Source organism: Microtus oregoni, unplaced genomic scaffold (genome assembly GCF_018167655.1).
Source record: "Microtus oregoni isolate MIOR12 unplaced genomic scaffold, Mior012 000044F_000, whole genome shotgun sequence".
In the NCBI taxonomy this organism is placed as follows: Eukaryota; Metazoa; Chordata; class Mammalia; order Rodentia; family Cricetidae; genus Microtus; species Microtus oregoni.
This window is the reverse complement of record NW_024543211.1, coordinates 763,853-789,180: the sequence shown is the minus strand read 5'-3', so window position 1 is coordinate 789,180 and position 25,328 is coordinate 763,853. Positions and strand designations below refer to the sequence as shown.

At 38.9% G+C, this 25,328-nt stretch overlaps 1 pseudogene; it reads right to left on the bottom strand.

Moving 5' to 3' along the window:
• Positions 1–21,377, bottom strand: part of LOC121434589 — a 47,963-nt pseudogene extending 26,586 nt beyond the window's left edge.
• Between the last annotated feature and the right edge of the window lie 3,951 nt (positions 21,378–25,328).

Genomic DNA, 25,328 nt, shown 5'->3' with positions numbered 1-25,328 from the left:
TAGGGATTCCCTGTCCCACAGGGGAAAGATGCCCAGAACATTAACAGCTAAAGAGAGTTTTAAGGTCACAAAAGGAGATGTTAGTTCTGTGGCTTCATGCTGAGGTCAGATGAACTGAAGATACTTTTTACATGGTTTTCACAGGGATTCACACAACGGAAAAGAGAAAAGGAGGAACCAGATCTCAAACAAGATGACTGATCTTTCCCCCATCAGAAGGCTGGATGATGGCTCCATTGCTTTATGGGTTTTATTACTGGAATTTGAAGCAAACTTCAGGAAAATGAATAATAATAAAAAGAGTAGTGTTCATGGAAATGGGAATATGTAGAGAATAATGGCGCTAGAAGGAACTGCAGTATTCAAGATTCTCTACATGAACAGGATTGGTAGAATGAATCTCAACATGTATGTAAAAAGTGGGCTTAGTATAATGTTTCACAAGCTGTGTTTCAGGTTGTCTAAAAATAGCTACTTAAAAATGACAATTAAAGAATTCCGTAGATTGCTTCTCAGCCTTTTCCCAAAGATCAAGTGAAGAATCCAGTAGTTGTTCAGCCCATGAGGCTTGATGTCTCAACTGATTTTAAGTATTCACCGAAATTTCAAAGAAGTAGTCTCTAGTACTAGTAAAGGAATGAGCTTGGTAGCCAGAGCAAGTTGATAAAAAAGAGACTTTTCTACTTCAATGTACTTTATATGCAATTGCTGCTACCAGAAGGTGAGAAGGTTAAAATTAGATCATAATCTTGTTTGATTCAGATTTTCTTGCTTTTGTGATTTCAAGACAGGATTTTTCTGTGTAGGTGTGGAACTCATTCGGTAGGCCAGACTGGTCTCAAACTCAGAAAATCCCAGTGCCTCTTGTTGTGCCCAGATTATGACCACCAGAGAGAGACCACCAGATAGGTCCAGACTGTAATAAGCAAGGTTTAATCAGCATAATGCAAACATGTTTGGAACTCATCTCCACCCCCATTACAGCAAGGTAGAGAGGAGTTGTATCTCCTCTGTGGGGTAAGCTTTTAAAGCCTTAACTACAAAGAGAATCTTTGATGTTGCCTTAGCATGGGTACAAGGACTTTTGCTTCCTCCCATTCTGTAAAGTCAGCTTTCTCCTTGTTCTTAGAGCAAGGCCACTGTCCTTGAGTTAGGCCATCTTTAACAGCCTGTACCAGGTGGCTGGCTGGGCTGACCTAGGTGACCTTCTGCTTGGAATCTTGCAGGTGGGAGAGGGGAATTCCACTATCTTCCTGAGAAAACATTCTGCTAGGAAATTTCTTCTCTTCCCTTTGATAATAAGGGGTGAGGGTCCCACACCTCTTGCTCCTGTGTCAAGGTGTTAAAGGTGTGCATGCCCACCAAGCAGCTAAAGGTGGGTCCTATTATTTCAAGCTATCCAGATTAGTGGAGGATTTTCCCATTCCAAAATCTTTAAGTAAAATCTCCCTCAGGTATAATTAATTCTTTGTGTATTGATTAATTCCAGAGGTAGTCAGTTTGACCACCAAAAATAGCCATTTCTACAGCCAAGACAAAAGAAATGAAAACAAAATTATTCTTGCTGGAGGCACAAAGTGCAAGGGAGTTATTTTCAAAACAGTGTTTTTCCTCAACAAAGGAAGAATGGGGATTTTCCTTAGGATGTCTGAACACACTCATGATATGTTCTCCCTTTTCTTAAGCATGCTAAATTAACAAATCCACTAGTGAACATGATTCCAATGTAAAAACAGATATTTAGGAAATCTTACCACGAAGTCTTGTAGGAACATACGTAAATTAGACAAATGATGGAAAGAACTGTCTCTGGCATGTTTATATTTTACCATAAGGTCTTAGTTGAAAATCAAGTAGATGACATTGTGAAAAGTAGATTGTCAATCTTGATGATCAATCTAAAAGATAACTGTACCAACACCGTATATCTCACAGACACAAAAGATAGAGAACACAAAACCAGAAAACTTCAAGGAAAAGTCACCTAAAAGCCCTCTATACAGTGCTCCTGGATGAACGGTTATGATGATCTCTGTTACTCTCAGAGCAAAGCTGGTTTTGCTCTGAGCAGGGTGGCAAGACAGAAGGCCACAGCTGCTTCCATGCAAGGTAAGAAGGAGTCCATTTTAACTAGACCTGGCTTGCTGTCTGTCTCGGGGTCAGGACATCACTGTAGAGAATTTCATTTTTTTCTTTTCTCTAACCTTAAAAAAATCTTTAGTTATACAGTGTTTTGCTTGCATGTGCCTCTGCACAGTACCTACAGAGGGCAGAAGAAGGGATGAGATACCTGGGACTTGAATCAGAACAAATGGTGTGCTAGCATGCAGGGTCCAGGAATGGAATCAGGGTCCTCTGTGAAAACACCCAGTGATGAGCCATCTATCTAGCCCATCTTTTTAATTTAAAATTAATCTTTAAAATTTGTTAATCAAAAGAAAATACATCATTTTTTTATTTCCTTATTCCATCCCTGCCACAATTCCCTTCCAACTTCATCCTTGTTAAGTGTGGGTAAATATGTATGCTGAAATACATAAATATGTTATACCCAAATCTGCAAAGTCTCCAAAAAGCCAACAAGGAGATCACGTCCTATACATAAAAGCAAAGAGCCTTTATTTTATGCAAGTTTGCAAACTCGGTCTCTCTGCATGTCCTGTGTATTGGAATAACTGGAGAGCTCTGAACTGAGTTAGAGTTTGGTTTTTATAGTAGTCAAGGTGGGGATGAGGAGTTTCTAAGGTTCAGGACCCCTGATTGGTTGACATTTGCCTAGGGGTGTCCTGGTGAGTGTGTGCTGGCAGGTGATCCTATCTAAAATGGTTGGAATGTTAAGCATTTCCTTTGGATGGTCTATTTTTGGGTGGTGCTTGGGTAATCTCAGTTTATATTGATATAGATTTTTGTAAATTGATACAAATTTACAGTTGTTTTGTTAGAAAATTATATATATATACATATATTTGTTTTTAATCTCAATCAAAGTATTGTACCTATATACCTTATATAACAATTCAATGCAAATGTGTAGGCCTTTAAAGTTATTATATCAACTAATTAGAATATCATGAAATATAAATTAGTAGTCATCAATTATAATCCATCTTGTAGTTATATTAGGTATATTTTCAAGGTCAAGCTGAGATATATTTTAGATACTCTATGACAATTGGGCATGACTTACCATGGGTATGTTTTTCTCTGTAAATATGACCAAAAAAAGGGAGTAGAAGTTTATGTTCTCTCTTTGTTAGTCAGAACTGGTGCAATCCTGGCTGTTGGTCATCATAGCTCTTGGGAGAATTACAGGACAGGAGCATCTAGAACAGTGGCATCTACCTAGTTCTCTATTTCTGAGTTTATTTTTCCTTTGAACCCTGAATAGTTAAATACACTTTTGTGGTTTCTCACTTCAATAGGTAGCATGGTGGTGTGCACGCAGACTTGGTACTAAAGAAAGAGCTGAGAGCGCTACATCCAAATCACCAGGCAGCAGGTAGTGAAAAATACTTATATGTCCCTTGACCCAAGAATGAACAAGGAAAGGGGGCTACATTTACATAACTGAGTACTTCACAGTAAAATAATGACATCTTGAAATTTGCAGGCAAATGGATGGATCTAGAACACACTATATTGATTGAGGTAACCCAGACCCAGAAAGAAATATTGTATGTATTCACTCATAAGTAACATTTAGACATAAAGCGAAGAAACACCAGCCTAAAATTCACAATTCCAGAGAACCTAGACAACATGAGGACCCTAAAGAGGCATACATGAATCTAATATACAGGGGAAGTAGAAAAAGACAAAGTCATGACATCTGTTAGTTCTCAAACACAGTGGTGTTTGTTATACAGCTTGTTCCCACGCAATAGAAAAGAACTTTTTCTTTTTTTAATATTTATTTATTTATTATGTATACAATGTTCTGTCTGTGTGTATGCCGGCAGGCCAGAAGAGGGCACCAGACCTCATTCCAGATGGTTGTGAGCCACCATGTGGTTGCTGGGAATTGAAATCACGACCTTTGGAAGAGCAGGCAATGCTCTTAACCTCTGAGCCATCTCTCCAGCTCCTGGAAAAGAACTTTTTCAATCCTGCTATTGACATGATATTTTTATGAATTCTGATGTCATCATCACATTTCCAAACAATAATTATTTAGTTTCTACATTTCCTTATGCTAGAGGACCTGACAGACCCATATGGGATCTAATGTGTGCTATATATATATAAGACAAAGCCTATTCCTGATTATATCTTGAACCTGAAAAAACAATGGAGTCAATTCTACATCATCTGGTATTAATTATGTGGTTTCAATATCCAAAGTTACTTTTTCTGCATATTGCAAATCAATAACTTTGTTGAGAAGTCCTTTAAAATCCCTTAGTACAGAAAATAGAACGCTAAGACAAATAACTATTAAAGGGACTAAAGATAATCTAAGATAAACTATAATTATGCTCTAAACCTACATCATCCAAACCTCTCCAGAATCACAAAAGTTCTAATCAATTGATTATTCTTGCAGAAGGCCCAGTGTAGGTGTGGCATTCTTCTGGGAACAACTGTTCACAGTTGTTTAGTCCTGTGCCATTAGGCAGAAATTCACAATGACTGGAAAGGTTACCGAGAAGTTTCTTTATGTCATGGGGACTAGAAAGCAGAGAGAAGGAATACACGAAAGGCCAGCGAAATGTATAACTTGCACGGCACATCTCCAGTGACCTACTTCCTCCAACTATACTCTAAAGATCACACTAACCCCAAATGGTACCACCATCTGGGAAAAACAAGTCAATAAGCATGTGAACTATGGGCTCAATTCAATTTCAAACTCTAACCATGGCAATGAACTCCTAAGCACTAAAGCTAGACTTCACAATTGCTAGCCATTCTGTGTCATCTGTATATCTAACATCTATCCATCTGTTCACACTCTTTTCATAACCTGCTTTCAAGGAGATGGCAGTGGGGCATGGGGGGATGTTAAAGTCCTTAGTGCAAGAATTAGATACCTGATTTTGGGTTCCCAGCACCCCCATAAAATGTCAGGTTCTGGATGCCTATGCCTGTAATTCCAGGTCAGGGGAAGAAGCAGACAAGAAGATTCCTGGAATTTATTGATTAATTAGAGTAGGAGAATTTGAGCGCTCCACTTTGAGATACTGTCTCAAAAAAATTAGAAAGACAGATTGATAGGTACATAGATAGGTAGGGAGATAAAGCACTTGGAGTCCAATCTCACGGCTACATGGAACTATCTGACAAACTAAACCAAAACTAAACAATGCTGACAGAATATCTGTAGTTGAGAGGCCTGAGAAGACAGGTGAGATTTTCTTGTAAGAAGAAGGAACTCAGTTTGAGCCCAAGAATCCATGCTGAAGAGAAAACGAAAAAAAGTCACAAGGACTTTTAACACTAGTAATGGGAAAGGGACATGGAGACAAATGAGTACCTGGGGCTTGTTGGTCAGCTAGCCTAGTCTACTTGGAAAGTTACAAAGCAATCAGAGACCCTATCTGAAAAGAAATAGAAAATAAAAGTTTGATCAAATCAAAGGCCTGAAACCAGAGATTCACTTCTGTCTTCCAAATATATACACACACATATATACAATCACATACTTATATTTCCACAAGTATATACACACAGAATGCCCAAACATACACACACAGTTGTACAATAGCACATACAAATTCATACAATAGTACATACAATTCATTGCTAGCTCTGACTGTGTCTTTCTATGGTTATTTATGCTGGTTTATATTTGTAACACACATGCTCAGCTTTGAGTAGGTCTGATGTAAGAAAGATATCAGCTTCATGACAGGTTTTGAATATTTTGCAAAGCAAATCTCATGTACAAGGAACATCTGTGGTGGGGTGATTATTCTGTTGTATACTCTGAAGAATTGTCACTCAATTTGCCTAAATAAAGCAATGACTGGCCAGCAGATAGGCATGAGACAGAGGGAGCATGTCTAGATTGTGTCATGCTAATAAATGTTTTACTATGTGGAGAATATGTGTTAACTTAAAAATGTGACAGGTAGTTAGTAATAAGCCTGATATATTGGTCAAGAATTTTCAATTATTAAAACCCTTAATGTAGTTACTTTGAACTGGTATGTAGGAAAGAAAAGACTGTGAAGGCGTAAGTCACAAACAATGCCACACCAATTCGGGGTTATGATTATTAGGGTGGTATTTATTTAAAGGGGAAAAAACTTACAGATCACTGTCCCAGGCAACAGCCCTCTACGCAACCAGGAAAGGAGTCTAGTCACAGGCGGAGCAGGAAGTGAAGAGAGAGAGGAGAGGGAAGTGGCCGCTTTTTTAAAGGGAGAGAAACCACGCCCCAGTGGGCTGGTACCTCAGCGGTGATAGGCTGGAGGAGTGGGAGGACCTCCCGCAACAAGACTGTTTAAAAATGGCATTCGGGAAGAGCAGAGGCGTTCTGTAGGGCTGGGTTGAAAGCCTCTGTCTAATAGCATCCGCCTGACCCCCAGTTGGGGGGCACCTAGCCAGGGGCTGTCCTCCCTTACTCTAGCCTTGCATGTACTTGGTATTAACCTAGACGTGGAGAGCGGGTCTCGCTCGGGGGTCAGAGAAGGAGGAGAGTGACCAGTCCTGGGCCCTTCCTGCATACCTGGTGGCGATCTGAACTCCAGCCCTGGGGAGTGGGCAGGACCTCTAGCCACGCCTCGCTCCCTGCTTTTCCTCTCCTTCAGCGTTGTCTACTAGCTACTTTTCCTGCTCTCTGTCCCAGGAGACGAACGTTTGAGCCTGAGAAGGCAGCCACCCTGCTCATGGCTGGGTCCCAGATCAGACTTAATGCCAATGCCTTCTCGACATTTCTAACCATGTCTCTAATTTCAAGAAGAAAGGCTGGGACTAAACTCCTAGATGCTAAGTAGTGAGGAAGCATTGTGTGATTTCAGGCCCCTGTGACATTTGAAGATATGGCCATGTACTTCACTCAGGAAGAATGGAGACCTCTGGATCCTACACAAAGAGACCTTTACAGGGACGTGATGCAGGAGAATTAAGGAAATGTTGTCTCACTGGACTGTCAGATCAGGAACGAGAACGAAACAACCCGAAAGAAGAGCTTAGTGAAGATGTGGAGTTTGTGACCATGTCCGAAGAGCCTATTGGGGATGCTGAGAAGAACCTGGAAAGCGAAGAAGTCTTTGAAAGTGGGGACAGGTCCGAAAGACAGTGGGGAGAGCTGACTGCAGAGGAGTGGGTCAGCTACCCTCTCCAGCAGGTCACTGACCTGCTGGCCCACAAAGAAGTTCACACAGGCATCCGCTATCACATATGTTCTCTGATGGAGGAAGGTCATTGGTTAAATAAAAAGAAACTGCTTGGCTCTCATTGGTTAGAAGATAGGTGAGAGGAGTAAACATAACAGAACGCAGGGAGTAAGAGGAAGTGAGCTCAGACTCCACAGCTCTCCTCTCAAGAGCAGACGCCTCAGAGAGATGCCATGCTCCCAGCTCCCGGGAAGATGGATGTGATGAAGCTCAGACCCAGGATGGACGTAGGCTAGAATCTTCCCGGTAAGCGCACCTAGCTGTGCTACATAGAATATTAGAAATGGGCTAGTCCAGGTGCGAGAGTTAGCCTAGAAGAGGCTAGATAGAAATGGGCCAAGCAGTGATTAAAAGAATACAGTGTCCGTGTAATTATTTCGGGGCATAAGCTAACCAATCAGGCTGCCGGGGTGCTGGGAACGCAGCCCCGCTGCTCTTTTTACTACAGTTCTCAGTGTGGGGAGGCCTTCAGTCAGATTTCAGACCTCAATCGACACCAAAAGCGCACACGGGACACAGACCCTACAAGTGTTACAAATGCGGCAAGGGCTTCAGCCGCAGCTCCCACCTTATCCAGCATCAGAGAACACACACGGGCGAGCCACCCTATGACGGCAACGAGTGGGGGAAGAGCTTTGGAAGGAGCTCTCACCTCATTCAGCACCAGACAATCCACACCGGGGAAAAGCCGTACCACTGCAACGAGTGCGGGGAGAACTTCAGCCGCATCTCGCACTTGGTCCAGCACCAGCAGAGGCACAGGGGAGAGAAGCCCTACGAGTGCATGGCCTGTGGGAAAAGCTTCAGCCACAGCTCCCATCTGATCACACACCAGAAAATTCACACCGGGGAGAAGCCCTATGAGTGTAACGAGTGCTGGCGAAGCTTCGGGGAGAGGTCAGATCTGATTAAGCACCAGAGGACTCACGCGGGAGAAAAGCCCTACGAGTGTGTGCAGTGTGGAAAGGGGTTTACACAAAGCTCCAACCTCATCACCCATCAAAGAATTCACAGGGGAGTGAAGCCTTACGAATGTACCAAGTGTGACAAGAGTTTCAGCCGGAGCTCAGCTCTTATTAAACACAACAGAGTCCATACCGACTAAGTCCTATATTCCTGAGTAAGAAATGACTCGTGGAGGTAGTTATATTTGATTTGATATCAGTGAGCTTCCTTTAGATTGACTTTCCTTATTGTTGGCCACGTTTTCAAACATGGTAGAATACGACCCCTTTGAAATTCCGACCCACAGCGTTGGGGAAGTTTTCCCCTTCTCCAAAATAGTTAGTTTTCTTCACTGGTTTTATTACAAGAATCGCTTCATCAGAAGCAGCCCCCGTTCCTAGTAACTTGAAAGCTGAAGACCATAGGACAAGATGCTGGTGGATGCTTAGTCCTGGAAATGGAGTAGGTTTTTCAAAAGTTGTTTTTTCCTCTCGTATCTTTGGCCCCAAAAGACTGTAGTGGGAATGTAGAACTGGACTAGGGTGGCCGCAGCTGCTCTGGAAGAAGGCATGCGGACTTGTCCTGGGTAGCCACTGTTCACACACCGCAGTGGCCGGGCTCATGCACTTCCCTTCCAAAGGGCTTTTTCCTTGAGTAGCTCATATTGGTACCTTGCCTTCTTGTGCACAGGATTCTGCACGCTGAAAGCAGTGACTGAATCACTTCCCTTGTTTCTCACTTGTATATAGCTTGCACGCTTTTGAAAGCTACCCGAAGACACAGTGTGAAAGGAGAAGGGTACAAGGTTGAGGACCAAGGGCCCTTGGATGGTGGTGACCTTAGCAAGAGATACCCATTGATGCTGTCATTAATCAGGTTTATGAATTGTCTTCAGAAATCACTTTAGAGATCGCAGTGTGGAAACTGCCTTTACGAAAGGACAGGACCGCAGGTGATGATGGAAGGAGTAGAAGTGGGTTGACTCCTTCAGGGAAGGGAGCACCGAGCCCTTCCCAGGGAGCGACAGTCCTTTCTGTGTCCTTTGCCATCTACCTTTAACAGTTAGGTCACTCGCCCTTGTACTGCTAACTCTAGGGTTTGATAGGGCCACGCCCCAGTCTTTATCATAGCTCGCTTAAAGGAATGTGTATGTATAGTGAAGTGTGTATTCTAATAGCAGAGACCGAATTCCTAAGAATCAGCATGTTCTTACGTGATGTAGACCATAAGATAGAACTGTAGGCATACTCCATGTGAGAGAATTCCTTTACTTTTCTTGTGTTATGGGAAAGAATTTGAACACTGGTGCGCAGGCGTGCACTCTCCTGTAAGGCTTGGTTTTGTACAGAACTAAACTCTTGCTCGTATGTGTCCATCAGTTGTGAGACAATGACTGGACAGTTAGGTCCTTTGCCCTTTCTCAGACTGAGTTATCTTCTCCTGTGATGAAACCTCTTTGGCCTCATCAGAAGAAATGAATAAGCCTAAAGAGGAGTGTGTTTCCCGCCTCCAGGTACAAAGAGTTACAGTGAGAGTTGCCCAGTGTCGCCCAGTACCTCAGTTCTCTTTATCTCAGCCCAGGCAGGAATTATGAGTAGCCCGGATATTGGTGCTTACTCCGTCCCCTGGGGATGGAAGGGGATGGGGCCCAGTGCATTTTATGGTGCTTAGTGCAGACTTGCAAATGTTAACATGTTTTTTTTTTTTCAAGAAACCTTTTTTTTTGCAGGGGTGGGGATTGGGGGTGGCACATGCCTTTAATCCCAGCACTTGGAAGGCAGAGGCTGGCAGATCTCTGTGAGTTCAAGGCCAGCCTGGTTTACAGGATAGAGTTCCAGGACAGCCAGGGCTACACAGAGAGTCCTTGTCTTGGAAAAAACAAAAAAATTTTTTGTTGAAGTTCTTTGGGATTTGGCATTTAGTGCTTTCACTACAGAGTCATTGTGAGTGAAGCTGGGTGACACCTACCGTGTCATTCACTAGTGACAGCCTCAAAAGCAACCAAATGAAAAGCACTCCGATTGGCCCCTCCCATTTGAGCATGAACTTGGGGCAGGCACGTGGTTTCTATTCTGTACGACATCTAGCCTGCTGTGGGTATTCACATTTTAACCGTTAGGTGACTTATGTATTCTTGGTAACTAAACTCAGATATGGCATCTGTATGTAGCCAATGACTTGGTTGAGTCATTGTAAGTGTCTGCTTGGGAGTAGCTTTTAGAAGACAGCACCTCTGATCCAACTTCATTTTACCCCTTTCTCTACCCGGTCCCCATCCCCCCAGCCCTGCAACACCACCTCCAGCCTAAAGGTTTTGCTAGTGTGCCATTTGCTGCTTTTGCCTTGTAGATGAAAGGCTCAGGGAGGGTCTCTGATTGCCTTCCCATCTCCCCATACCTGTCTGCACCAGCTGAGTGCCCTCCCTCCTGCAGTCATCCGCAGCCCACTCCCAGTGCTGAGCTCTGTGGAAGTCATGCCTTTGTCACACTTCACCAATGCTGTTTGCATGACTGCTGTTTGCAGGCCCCTGGCTGCTCCTGCACATACCCAGACACTCTGTGCCTGTGTTCTGTGGTTGTGGAGAGCGGATCCCGTTGGTATTGGTCAGTTATCCTAGTGTCTTGTCTATGGCTGTATTATCCTAACAATATTCTATAATTAAAGGTATAATTTTTAAAGTAAAAAAAATAAAAATGGCATTCCAATGTGTGGCCAAAAATTTCAGATAAAATCTGAAATACCTTGGAAAAGGAATCTAAACACAAAACTACATAGACAAATGCAGCTTCTCGGTAACTGCCTTTATTTGGTGGGCTATGCTGGAGATCTGTGATCAGAGGCTCGCCTCCTATTACAGATGGCTTTCTAAATCAGCATTTGCAGAAAATAGGCAGTTCTTTAAAGAGACATCAAGTTTACTCATATGGTGTCTTCTTTCTCTTTCTGACCTGAGAGCCTAGGTTATGAACCTGCTGGCCACACCCCTGTATTTCTGCAAATCAAAGAATGTGTGGATCCCTGACTTGATTCTCCAGGACAGACATGCTCAGGAGTTAAGGTCATGTGTTTGTGGCTGAAGCCCACCTTTAGTCTTTTATTCAACATGACTGCATCTTGAATAGTTTCTAGATAGCATTATTGGGAATTACCTTCAACACCTTCACAGAAATGTCCTTTCTTAGTCACTGCACTGATCTTCTTTGCTACTGTGCACTATATCATACAGAAATTTACCATACAGTTCTGTGTTCAAAGATATGATTGCTGACTTCTACTGCAGAATGGTATTTTCCCCATTTTTAATTCTGTGTCCAATTTCTTGATAGTTCAGAATTTTGAGTTATTTAAATGCATGATGATTGATTATGGTCTATAAACAAAAGTCAGGATAAGAGAAAATTTTAAACTTTGAATATAAAAGTGATGTGTTTACTGTCATTAATAGGTGCCACCAATAAATGATAACAACATGATTGCTCTTTCTGGCCAGCCAAGAATGATCTACAACCTCGTAGAATGAACTTAAGCATGGGTACACCTGAATAGTAAGTATTTATGTTCCAATTATGGCCAATTGCTTTGGTTAAATAGCCAACTATCTTTTATTTATATTTATTTATTTGTTTGTTTGTTTGTTTGTTTTTCGAGACAGTGTTTCTCTTTGGCTTTGAAGCCTGTCCTGGAACTAGCTCTGTAGACCAAGCTGGTCTCGAACTCACAGAGATCCGCCTGCCTCTGCCTCCCGAGTGCTGGGATTAAAGGCATGCACCACCATCGTCCGGCCGCCAACTATCTTTTAAAGACTTACATTTTCAGCTTGTTTCCTGATTATTTGTTTTGTTTTGTACTTTTCCCTCAGTTGAGGAATATTTGGGCTCAGAAATTCTTTAAGAAGAAAGACTGCCAGGCGATGGTGGCGCACGCCTTTCATCCCAGCACTCGGGAGGCAGAGGTGAGTTCGAGACCAGCCTGGTCTACAAGAGCTAGTTCCAGGACAGGCTCCAACACCACAGGGAAACCCTGTCTCAAAAAAAAACCAAAAAAAAGAACAAAGACTAAATTAGTTTCCAATACTATCAGTCCTTTATTTCTTTTGGGCAAAGGATGAGTTAAGATGAACTTCGATCAGCCTTTTATACCTTACTGTTATAAATGACATGTTCATGAGGCTGAAAAGAAGGCTCAGCTCTTAGAACATTGGTGACTCATCCAGAGAATCTTTGATACCCAGCACCCATAAGACAGCTCACAACTGTCTGTTCCTCCAGTCACAGGAGAGTAGACACTGTCTTCTGGTCATCACTAGTACCTGAGATACACTTGCTACACTCACTGGTCAAACTCCTACATCTAAGTTGAATTTCATTCCTTTTTAAGGTAACAGGCACATAAAGAAAACCTATTTAAAATATAGAATCAAATACACATCTGTCTTTTCAGTATTTGCCCATTTTGTACCCTAAGAGGCCAGAAGAATGCACCCGATCTCCAGGACCTCCAATTACAGGGAGTTCTATCCAATCAGATATGGTGCTATGAGTCAAACCTGGGTACCCAAGAGGAGCAGTACTCCTGAGACAACTCTCCAGGTCCCACATGTGTCATTATAATTCTTAAGGTAGAGGAGTCACATTGTTCCTTCTGTCTCTTATCACTTGAAGGATAAAGTCCACTATAGATGGTTGTCAAAGATTCAATGGAAGGAATGTGAATGTAATTTGTATATTGCTTCTTATTTTCATTGTTAAGAGACTTCTCTTTATGTGAGGGAATATTTAAAATGTTGGTTGAAATCAGTCTGACTCCAGGCAGATTTTATTAGGAAAACTTCCATAATTTGGGAGTCTTTGTCTTTTGTGATGTTTTTGAGATAGGATATGTCCACATAGCCATTGATGCCAGGTATGCATTATGTGGAACAAGCTGGCATCAAACTCACTGAGATTGGACCCACCCACACTCCTGTGTTCTGTGATTAGAGCCATGCACCTCTATGTTGAGCTGAAATGTTTGTAAAGGACTTATTGGGTAAAAAAAAAAACACATAATGAAAGACTTAAAAGGGAACATCATTGTTTTGATAAATAACAATATTTCTTCAAATTGTATTATTTAAATGGCCAAATAATTTCATATGTTCAAAATAATGAGTCATTGTTATTGCATTGTCAATTCCATCCATTTAAAAATGTTTGAAGTGTGCTTTTGTGACTACACCTGCGACATGATGTGCATGTAGCACAGATAGGAAAACTAACAGGGGTCTATGATCTACGTCCACGTTGTGAGTTTTAGTCCTTAAACCTTGGGAGTCATTTGACTGCAAATACACTGAAAGAAACTTCTTTTGGTTTAAAAATTATTTGTGAATGAGATGATGTAGGAGTGTGTATAAGTAACTGATGAAGTCAACAAATATGAAAAAATTCGTAGGAGTATTAGGGTAAACAAGATATAGAAGCCGGGTTATCAGACTTAGAGGCAATGAACTTTAATAAATGATGCAATTTTCTGGCATGTAATTTTGGTTTTGAGAAAGTATAAATACATGTCTTGTTCTCAGAATGAAGAAATTAAAAAAATCTGTGCTGGTAAGAATATTTTCACATGCATAGCAGATTGACTATTCAAATTGTCCCATGGTCCTCTCTTGTTGTATGAAATTGCATTTACAATTTGAAAAGAAAATAAGACTCTACTGTTGTAATATTTCTTCTAATTGAATTTGAGCACCAATGAGATGACTCAGTGGGAAAGGACTCTTATGGGCAAGACTAGAATCCCAACCTCGATTACATGTTGAATTTTTCAGGAAAATGGATGGAGCGAGAAAACATCATTTTGAGAGAGCTAACCCAGACACAGAAGACAATTATCACATGTAGTCAGTCATTAAGTGGATTTTAGTCATAAAGCAAAGAAACCCAGCCTACAAATCACAGTCCCAGAGAACTTAGACAACATGAGGACACTAAAGAGACATACAAAGTTCTAATATACATGTGAATTAGAAAAAGACAAGATCTCCCGAGTAAATTGGGAGGATGGGACCTTGTGAGAGTACTGAAGGGAAGGGAAGAGGCAGGAGGGGAGCAGCAAAAAAATGTAGAGCTCAATAAAGATCAAAAAAATTTACAAGAAAAGAACATTAAGTTATGGTGTCAGATAAACAGATGATTGCTGATTAGACTACGTTATTACATCTATAAAACATGAATGAAAATACTTCTTTAAATACACATAAGGTATTTAACATTTCTTATTATTTATTTTATCAGTCATTTTAATGTGAATACTGTCAAATTCTGTTGAAAAACCACATACATTTGGAGTTCATCATCGACCCTTGGACTTGTATACAGGGGGCAGACATATGAGCATCATGAATTCAAAATAATCCCTGAATTTTTCCTGACATCCAAGCTAGGATTAATAACAAACAAAAGCTGAAGGGAATTTCTGAAAAGATAAAAATCTAAACCAGAAACAACCCAAAACATTTACTCAAAAAGTATGTTCCCACATGGCCTGACACTTCAATAACCAATGGGAAACAAGTATGATGGGTTTACCATTCTATACATTATAGCAAAAAAATACCCATCACTTGGTAAAGGCACAAAAAAAGATGAACAAAATCCATAGAAGTAATATAAAGACTACAAAATAGAATTCACTAAATGGATTTGCCACACATATAGCTCACTTTAGTACATACTTCAAATATTTCAATGTAGAAACCATAATGCAATGATCTCCACCAGTCTTGATTAAACATGGTATGTAATTTACTTCCCTCAAGGTTATGATAAAAATTTTTACTTAAAGCTAGAGAAAACTGTGATTTCTAAAGAAATTAACCAATTGTTGTCATGAATTGAACTTTCTTTTTTCTAAGAGTGTGTTCCTATTTCCAGACTTCAAAAAGATATAAATAGACTAAAAATATATGAGGCACTAGAGTCATGCCTAGGTGAGAACTAATGTCAGATGTTTGACAGCTTCCTGTAATTTCTTCTGCAATAATATCCAAGGTATTATCTTTATGTGGATACAGAATGCACATTCAAATACACACAAATACACACACATACATCACATAACTACAATGAACAAAACTTTTAAGACAGTTTTTCACTCATGAAAACATTTCTCCTGTAAACATTCATTCATTTCTGTAAAAGAGGAGCTGAGAGTCATCGTACAGCTTACTTACACAATGAATTGGTTCATGTAAAGAAAAAGCAAACTTAGACTTGAAGTAAAAGAAATTAATTCTTCTAAGAAAGCTTTCCAGGCCGGGCAGTGGTGGTGCACAACATTAATCCCAGCACTTGGGAGGCAGAGGCTTTTCTAGGACAGGCCCCAAAGCTACAGAGAAACCCAGTCTCAAAAAACAGAAGAAAAAAAAACAAAAACAAAAAAAGAAGAAAGTTTCCCAGTAGAAATATCTGGTTCTGATCTCCTCTACTCTCAAGGGAATATTTCATAATATATGTCCAATTACTCTGTCATCTTCTGAACTAAGTTCCCAAACAGAGGTATCAATTGTATCTTGGCTCAACTCCAGGAGTTTCTGAAACATTCCAGTAAAAGAGGTATTCACATAAATCTTGAATCAGATTTATTTGAGAAGGAAGAAAACATGAGTATGAATACCTCTGCAAAGTGTGGAAAGGGACAGCTGCATGCTTAATGAGCATAAGGCTCAAATAGGACTTCTTAATAACCGAGAGCAAAGGAGATTTTGATGGTGGGAATTTGCTGGATTTCAATACCTGATCCTGAAAAAGCTCCGGGATGGGCTTGATTTTATGCCGAGGGATTCATTGCTTTTGTGCGCAGTGGACAAGGGTAGAGTTTGTTTTTATGGATCTGATTTGAGAGCCAAATTGTGTTTCTTTACTGGCCCCTTTTAACGTTGGCTGTTTTCAGAGAGATGTTGTTTCTTTAACTACTTCTAGATTCAGAGACAAGGTACTTTCTTTTGGCTCTGGTTTCAGGACCAATGTATGTTTCTTTAAATACCCTTTCTCCAACCAATAATGCTTCATAAAATGTTTGTCCATTAGTTTGCTACTTCAAACTAAAATAATAAGAGGTATCATGATGCTTGAACAAATTGTTGACACTATAAAATTCTTTTCTATACAATAACTGTTTTTGTTTAAAGAATAATTTACAATAAGCCCTCAGTTTTTTCCTCAGGTCCTAAGATTATGGTAATATGCACCACAAACTTAATCAGATTGATTACACACAAAAAGTCTTACTCCTATATGAAGCACAAATCATTCTGACACTGATTTTCATAGAGTATCACTACAGTATGATTTTTCTCATGTTTTTAAAGAACACACATATTAAACTCAGGGTTTCTCTATAAGATGTCTTATTTTACATATTTGGAGATGATTGGGAAAAAGGATTCAGGACAGATTTCATTCACATGTATCTCTCCAGTATGTGTTCTTTTATGCAATTGAAGATGATTGTGACATGCAAGTCCTTACCACATTGATGGCATTTATAGGGTTTCTCTCCAGTATGGGTTCTTTTATGATTTTGAAGAGCACAGTTGTGAGCAAAGACCTTACTTCATTGATTACATTTAAAGGATTTCACTCCAGTATGTGTTCTTTTATGCCTTTGAAGATGACTGTGTTGAGCAAAGGCCTTACCACACTGATTACATTCATAGGGTTTTTCTCCAGTATGTGTTCTTTTATGTTTTTGAAGATGACTAAGATATGCAAAGGCCTTACCACACTGATTACATTCATAGGGTTTCTCACCAGTATGTGTTTTTTCATGGTATTGAAGGTGACTATGATGGGCAAAGGCCTTACCACACTGAATACATACATAGGGGTTCTCTCCAGTATGTGTTCTTTTATGCATTTGAAGAGTACCACGGTGAGCAAAGGCCTTACCACACTGATGACATTCATAGGGTTTCTCTCCAGTATGTGTTTTTTTATGACTTTGAAGAGTACTAGGTCGAGCAAAGGCCTTACCACACTGATTACATTCATAGGGTTTCTCCCCAGTATGTGTTCTTTTATGCATTTGAAGAGTACCACGGTGAGCAAAGGCCTTACCACACTGATGACATTCATAGGGTTTCTCTCCAGTATGTGTTTTTTTATGACTTTGAAGAGTACTAGGTCGAGCAAAGGCCTTACCACACTGATTACATTCATAGGGTTTCTCTCCAGTGTGTGTTCTTTTATGCGTTTGAAGATGACTGTGTTGAGCAAAGGCCTTACCACACTGATTACATTCATAGGGTTTCTCTCCAGAATGTGTTCTTTTATGCTCTTGAAGATTACTAAGATATGCAAAGGCCTTACCACACTGATTACATTCATAGGGTTTCTCTCCAGTATGTGTTCTTTTATGGTATTGAAGGTGACGATGATGTGCAAAGGCCTTACCACACTGACTACATTTATAGGGTTTCTCTCCAGTATGTGTTCTTTTATGCATTTGAAGACTACAATGTTGAGCAAAGGCCTTACCACACTGATTACATTCATAGGGTTTCTCTCCAGTATGTGTTCTTTTATGCATTTGAAGAGTACTAGGTCGAGCAAAGGCCTTACCACACTGATGACATTCACAGGGTTTCTCTCCAGTATGTGTTCTTTTATGACTTTGAAGAGTACTAGGTCGAGCAAAGGCCTTACCACACTGATTACATTCATAGGGTTTCTCTCCAGAATGTGTTCTTTTATGACTTTGAAGAGTACTAGGTCGAGCAAAGGCCTTACCACACTGATTACATTCATAGGGTTTCTCTCCAGAATGTGTTCTTTCATGCAATTGAAGGTAATCCAGATGTGCAAAGTATTTACCACACTGACTAAATTCATAAGGCTTCTCTCCATTATGTGCTCTTTTATGCATTTGAAGATTACTTTTCTGAGCAAAGGCCTTACCACACTGATTACATTCATAGGGTTTCTCTCCAGTACGTGTTCTTTTATGTGTTTGAAGATTATCCTGACATGCAAAGCATTTACCACATTGAAAACATTCATAGGGTTTCTCTCTAGTATGTGTTCTTTTATTCTTTTGAAGATGACTGTGATCAGCAAAGGCCTTACCAAGCGCATTAAATTTATATGATTTTTCTTCATTATGTGTTCTTTTATGACTTTGATGAGTTTCATAATGAACACAGTCTTTACCATCTTGACTATATTCATAGGGTTTCTCTCCAGTGGGTGTTCTTTCATGCATTTGATGATGACTGTGATAATCAAAGGCTTTACCACATTGCTTAATTTCACAGCATTTTTCTCTGGTATGTGTTTTTTCATTCCTTAGAAGGTGAGTGTCATAAGACAAGGTTTTAGCATAGTGAGAACATACTGAAAATTTCTCTCCAATTTGATTTCTTTCAATCCTGCAAGGATAATTTACACATGTAAAAGCTTTACCACATTCAATATACTGTTGAACCTCAGATCTGTATGAATTAATTTCATAATTTGTTCCAGTTGTAAAAATGAATCAAATATTAATGTCTTATAACTTCATTTAAAATCATGTTTTCTTCTTTCATTAGGAAAAATATTTGTGATGATAATTCCTTTGTGTCATGGTTTACCATTTCATCTATACCTATCTCTATATTTTTCTATGATTTTTTCACATTTTTTAAAAGAAATGCATACACTGAGTGCCTTACGATCTTTACTGCATTCATAAATTTTACTGTGAATCCTTATACATTGACTAAGTGAACTAAGACACTAAGAAGTATTGGCAGACTTAGAACTCATGGGGCTTTTTTTTTAATGTGAAGTTGTTTATGTATTAACAATGATGGTAAAATACCAATTACTGTATACTTGCACTTAATTGAACAAGTATACTCTCCATGGGAACTACAGTTTATCTTCTAATTGTTCTTAATGAGTCGTATGCTACATCTTTCCATATCCATATTCTCATATGCTTGTATCAAGAGTTCACATATGATATACATAGTAAGGAAGAATAGTAAATAAAAGATTTCCACATTGAATCCTCATGGTTTCACTTGCTGTTCCTCATAGACTTGTGGTATAGATATTAAGGTTTCTCCACAACAACTGCCCATTGACCCTTGACTCTAACTGCCACTTTCACTAAACTTAACAAGTCACAAAAAGTCTATGAGTAATCCAAGTCTTACCATGAGCTATTGATTTAGGAGAAAGTTTGCAGCTACACTCATCACTGAAATGTGTATAAAGTTATTGTCATAAGTAGCAAGAAAGAAATGGACTGGCAGATCTACTACATAGCCCTCACGTTGCTATGATTCAAATGGTGATTATCTGTTTAGTCATTGCTTCCTTGACTTTTTCTTTTTCTTTTTTTTTTAGTTTTTTTCGAAACACGGTTTCTCTGTGGTTTTGGAGCCCATCCTGGAACTAGCTCTGTAGACCAGGCTGGTCTCAAACTCCCAGAGATCCGCCTGCCTCTGCCTCCCGAGTGCTGTTGACGTTTTCTTAAATGAATGCCTTGCACATGCAATTCACCTATGAGAAATTGAGGAATATGGATTTGTGAGAATTTAATAACCATCAATGCATTTAAAGCTGTGCTTATTTACAATGCTGCTTTTGATTCATTGTTCCAGGACATATTAGAAACTCATCAGAGGCACATTGTTATAAACTTGCACAGGAAAATTACCTTGTAGGTCTTCTAGAGCATTGACTATGTTCTTCAGTGTTACAGACCTCCAAAATGTACCCTGAAATACAGTACCAGAATATGTATGTTATATTATTTAATATTGTACAACAATTAGGTCATTCTCTTTTTTTAATTATTATTATTTTTTTTTGTTTTTCGAGACAGGGTTTCTCTGTGGTTTTGAAGTCTGTCCTGGAACTAGCTCTTGTAGACCAGGCTGGTCTCGAACTCACAGAGATCCACCTGCCTCTGCCTCCAGAGTGCTGGAATTAAAGGCGTGTGCCACCACTGCCCAGCTAGCTCATTATCTTAAGTGCACCTAAGAACTATGATTGTGTTACTCATCTCATTTTCTTCTTTCTAAATCAAATTACAGAACAACATTATAAGGCAAGGAAAGGTTGTCTCCATATTTTGAAACATGAAGGAAATTCATTTTTACCTATAGTAGTGAGGTTCCTGAAGGTCTCCAGCATCACATCTTTATAGAGATTTTTCTGGGAAGGACTCAGCAAATCCCACTCTTCCTGAGTGAAGTTGATATGCACATCATCATAGGTCACTGCCTTCAAAAATATACCATACGAGTGTACATGTAAGCATGACAGTGACATCATTGGAAATGCATACTTCTTTGAAAATACAGTTGTATGATTCTGGTGTTACCCATTCTTATTCTGTGATATAGTCAGTTACTTTAGAAGTAAATTGAAAAGGAGAGTCAATTCTGTCATTTCTATACACTTTGAATGGGATTTCACCTTATAAGAACAATATCTATTAACAGGGTGAGACAAGAAAAAAGATCAACAGTAAATTGTATGCATGAGAAAATTGTATGAAAAATTCCTCATTACAGAAAGAAAAAAACATACACAAATGGGTGTATTTGTTTATTGTGCCTTTAACCACAACACTGAGAAAACAGAGGTGGGTATATTTGTCTCTGAGTTGAATGTCATGCAAGTCAATATAATCAGGTCCAGGAGAGGTGGCAGTACACATTAAGTCTCTTTCTCCATTGCAAACCTCAATAACACAAACAATGGGATAGAAAAACTAACAGGCTTTTTTTGAAGTTTCTACAAAGAGTTGTTTTCACTCCAGTTCTGTAGTCTTCTTCCAGACCCTGAAGTACCCTAATATAAACTGCAATACCAATAACATTTTGAACAAAAAGAACTTCCTGTATAAAACAGTTACAAGTGGACAGATGAAAACAGTAGAAATATATATGTTGGTCATAAATAATCAACACAGACCTGGAGAGGGGGCAGATTAATTCAGCACTCTTGCTGATCTGGAATGGAGATGGACAAATTTGCCTGTACTTACATGGGGATTATAACTATCCATTTTCCAGGGTAAGGATTTCTGATATTCTTTGATCACTTTCATGGTACATATCCATGCAGGCATATAAAACAGTCATATTGATTTAAAAAAATCAAAGCAAGCATAACAAGCAAGAAGATGTTCATACAGCTGCAATTTAATGACTCAAAATACTCAGGCAGTATTAATGCTATCAATCCATGGGATGGTATCCTGGGAATCAGAGAGATACCCTCTGTCAAATTTTAAAATTCAAGATAAGCATGAAGCTCAGCACAGCAGCATATACTTGACATAAAAAATACCTGCATTCCAGGGCCATCATCCAATAACATCACAACAAATAGAGCGAGGAATGATGCCTCCCTTTACTTTCAGGAATTTAGAGCCACACAATGACTCAGATAAAACAGCAGGTTACCAAACACTTGAGCACTGAATAAGAACTCTTTCTGCTATATCTTATGTGATTTAGAGATTGAGCCCATAATGATGGTAAACACATTTCAGTATAAATAGGAATTTGGCTGATTAATGTCAAGCACAACACAGTAGATATAAATGTCAGGAAATTACTTTAGGGTATTGAAACTCATAGCATACAATGAGGAATTTTATCTAGAAAGGCTTCTCCTGGTAAGGATCCACAGAAAATTGAAATAAAACCAATAAGGAGAGAAAGTTCTTCAAATACATGATATTTTCTGGTGGGTTGTTTATTTAATCAAGTACATTCTGAACCCAGTCACTATTGGTCCATGGTCAACAAATGAAAGAAATCATTTCATCACTTAGAAGATTCACATTTAATGATCCTTAAAGAAGGACTCTTAGAAGAAATGCAATACTAGCTCAGAATTGAGAAATAGATGTTTATTTATTAGGGATAGACTCACAAATCAGAATCCTATGCTCAAACTGAGATCAGAAACCGAATCATGCAGCCAGAAAGAGGCTGGACTCATGCTCTATACTGGCCTATATAAGAGGCCATGCCTTAGTGGTCAGGAAACCACTGGCTGTAAGATTTCCTACAGCGCCTTCTCCTTTTGTTTAAATAAGAGAGTTCTAAGCCCAATACACAATTCTATACTATGAATAAGAACAATATATTCATTAATTATCCTATCCTAACTAGTTTATGTCTTGTATAAAAACTTAGCCAAGTCATGAGAGGAAAGTAACTTCAACTATCTAGTCTTCAACCCCATCGAAGATCCAAGAAGGGAAATAATATTACTTGAGTAAGCAGGAAGTGCAATCAAGCAACTTTCAAAATGTGTAACAAATTACAGAGACAACTGGCTCCCTGGGCAATCATCCAAAGTCTCATTTGCAATGTTGAAGCAACCAACTTTGGCAAAGACCTAGAATAACTGACCGACAACTTAAGGAGGTAGGAAAATTTTAAAAACCATCTTATCCTATCTTGGCAAGATTTAACAATCCTGCTTATCCATTTTGGATATCATGTATCTTGTCAGTAGTTGAGACATGAACATGTCTTTGCCTAAAGGCCAGTTTTGGTAAGAAGAAAACAAGCTCCAAGTGAAGTGACCGGTGTTCAACATTCTCTTGGAAATAGAATGATGCTACTAGGAGCAATTTTGTCTCACTTAAACATAATTCAAAGTTATTTAAATGCCATAATCTACAGCTCTTTGAAGTGGTTGAAGATTACCTATATATGAATATAATCTCTACGTATCTAAAGAACCTGATTATTCCAACTATAAAAACCATAAATGACTATTGATCTATAATTCTTAATACCTATAAACTTAAAAACTAAGGCTCATATTAGAATATTATACAAGGGGACTGGAGAGATGGCTCAGTGGTTAAGAGCATTGCCTGTTCTTCCAAAGGTCCTGGGTTCAATTCCCAGCAACCACATGGTGGTTCACAACCATCTGTAAAGAGGTCTGGTGCCCTCTTCTGGCCTGCAGGCATACACACAGACAGAATATTGTATACATAATAAATAAATAAATATTAGAATATTATACAATAAACAACTGAAACAAATGAGGACAATGACTTCAAAATGTAAACAATGTATAAGTATCTTGATCAGAGGTAGAAATGTATGTTGCAATATGATAAATATATATTAATCCATAAAAATGTTTTTAAGCAGAGGTAGAAGCATGAATGCATACAATATTCAATATAATATCACATTATATTAATATACAATAATCTATACCAATGCAATTGCCTATAAATAACTCACAATATTCACTCTATTTACTCACTATTATTATTAGTGTGAGTAAGCTCACACTAATCTATTATCCCATCCAATTTTCCCATTTTTTTTCAAAGTGATCCCTCAGCCTCTAAAATTTTCTCTCCATCTTGCAACCCTATACCAATTATAATCAACCCCTAAATGATATCCCTAATTCTGAGAACAAACTTTGTTGGGAGAGGAGACCTTGTCTTTTAGAATTACTTCCAGCTGTCATGGGGGGGAATTTTCTTTCTATGGGATCCTGTGAAAGTAAAATGATGGTTAAGTTCCAAGATTACTGTCTGGTATAATTGCAAATAGTCTCTGCATATTTGGTAAGGTTTTTCTGAGCTTCCTATTAGGAGGTCTGTCCAGAACATTGTAAAAAGTGCACCATTTCAGCTAACCAAGTTGGAACCACCTTGAGTAGCTGGTTCTCAAAACAGATCTTGTAGTAGCGCTATCATCATCATGACGTCATATCAACCAGGTTGAGTTGATGTTCTGGGGCCCCATCTTCTTCCTGGAAATTTCAAAATTCACTGCAGGAAAATTTATTGTTCATTGTGCAAACCTTCAACATTAATTATATAGACATATACAGACAAATATATTCAGTGACATGGACAATAGAGACAAAAATAGATATAAAGAAAAGTAAATTTTTTTTCTAAATTCTTTTTTATTTCTGTCCCATGCTCCTGACATGAGACAGAAACTCTGAATTTTTCTTTTAACGTGTTTGGATTTATAGAGGGACAGAGCCAGTGTCCAACTCCAAAGCCAACTCTATATATTCATAAACATTTATCCACCTACAAAAGGCACCCAAGGTAATGATAGAAAAAAAGTGTAGATTATTGAATCTACTCTTAAAAAAATCAAGAGGCATATATATGTATGATGAGATAAAAGGGTAGATCATTAAAATTAATTTAAAAAGTAACTACTTATTTAAATATTTTACAATGATATAGATATGTATGCTTCCTTTTGATAGTAATTTGATATTATTTTTGTTAAAACATACTGTCTATGATGTTATATATATATACTCAAGATATTTTACCTAAAACAACTAACTTAAACATGTAGTGAAAATGGTTGCCAGGCAGTGGTGGCGCACGCCTTTAATCCCAGCACTCTGGAGGCAGAGGCAGGCAGATCTCTGTGAGTTCGAGACCAGCCTGGTCTACAAGAGCTAGTTTCAGGACAGGCTCCAAAATCAGAGAGAAACCCTGTCTCGAAAAAGCAAAAAAAAAAAAAAAAAAAAAAAAAAAAAAATTTAGTCCTTGAAAGTTATTATTATTAAAGTACTGCATATTAGTAGTTTGTTACTTATTACAGTTGAAAGTATAATCATATTAGGTATGTTTTAACATTATACAGAATTTTATTATGCCTGCTGTTCTTCTTCCAGGAACCTTGATGGTGGTGAATAACATCTGTGTTAGCCAACAGAAAAAGCAGTTATCTCAAAGTGACCCTTAAACTGTTGTTTCTGACCTCTAATTACTGATCTATCTTCCAACGACAGAAGTCTCATGATATGGATATTCTCTTAGCAAACAAAAGAGATCTCTTGTGATGGCTCTCCCGGCCCTAGTGCTTTCTTCTGGTTTAGATAAATGCTGCTCCACTATTACCCAATCCCAAACAACCTAGAGAAATAAATGATTTGAAGAAAAGTGGGGGAAGCAGGTGGTTGGGGATCCCTGCCTGAGAAGTGGGCTTTTGGGGAGACTGGGAATGAGGATCCTTCAGCTACAGGTTCTGGG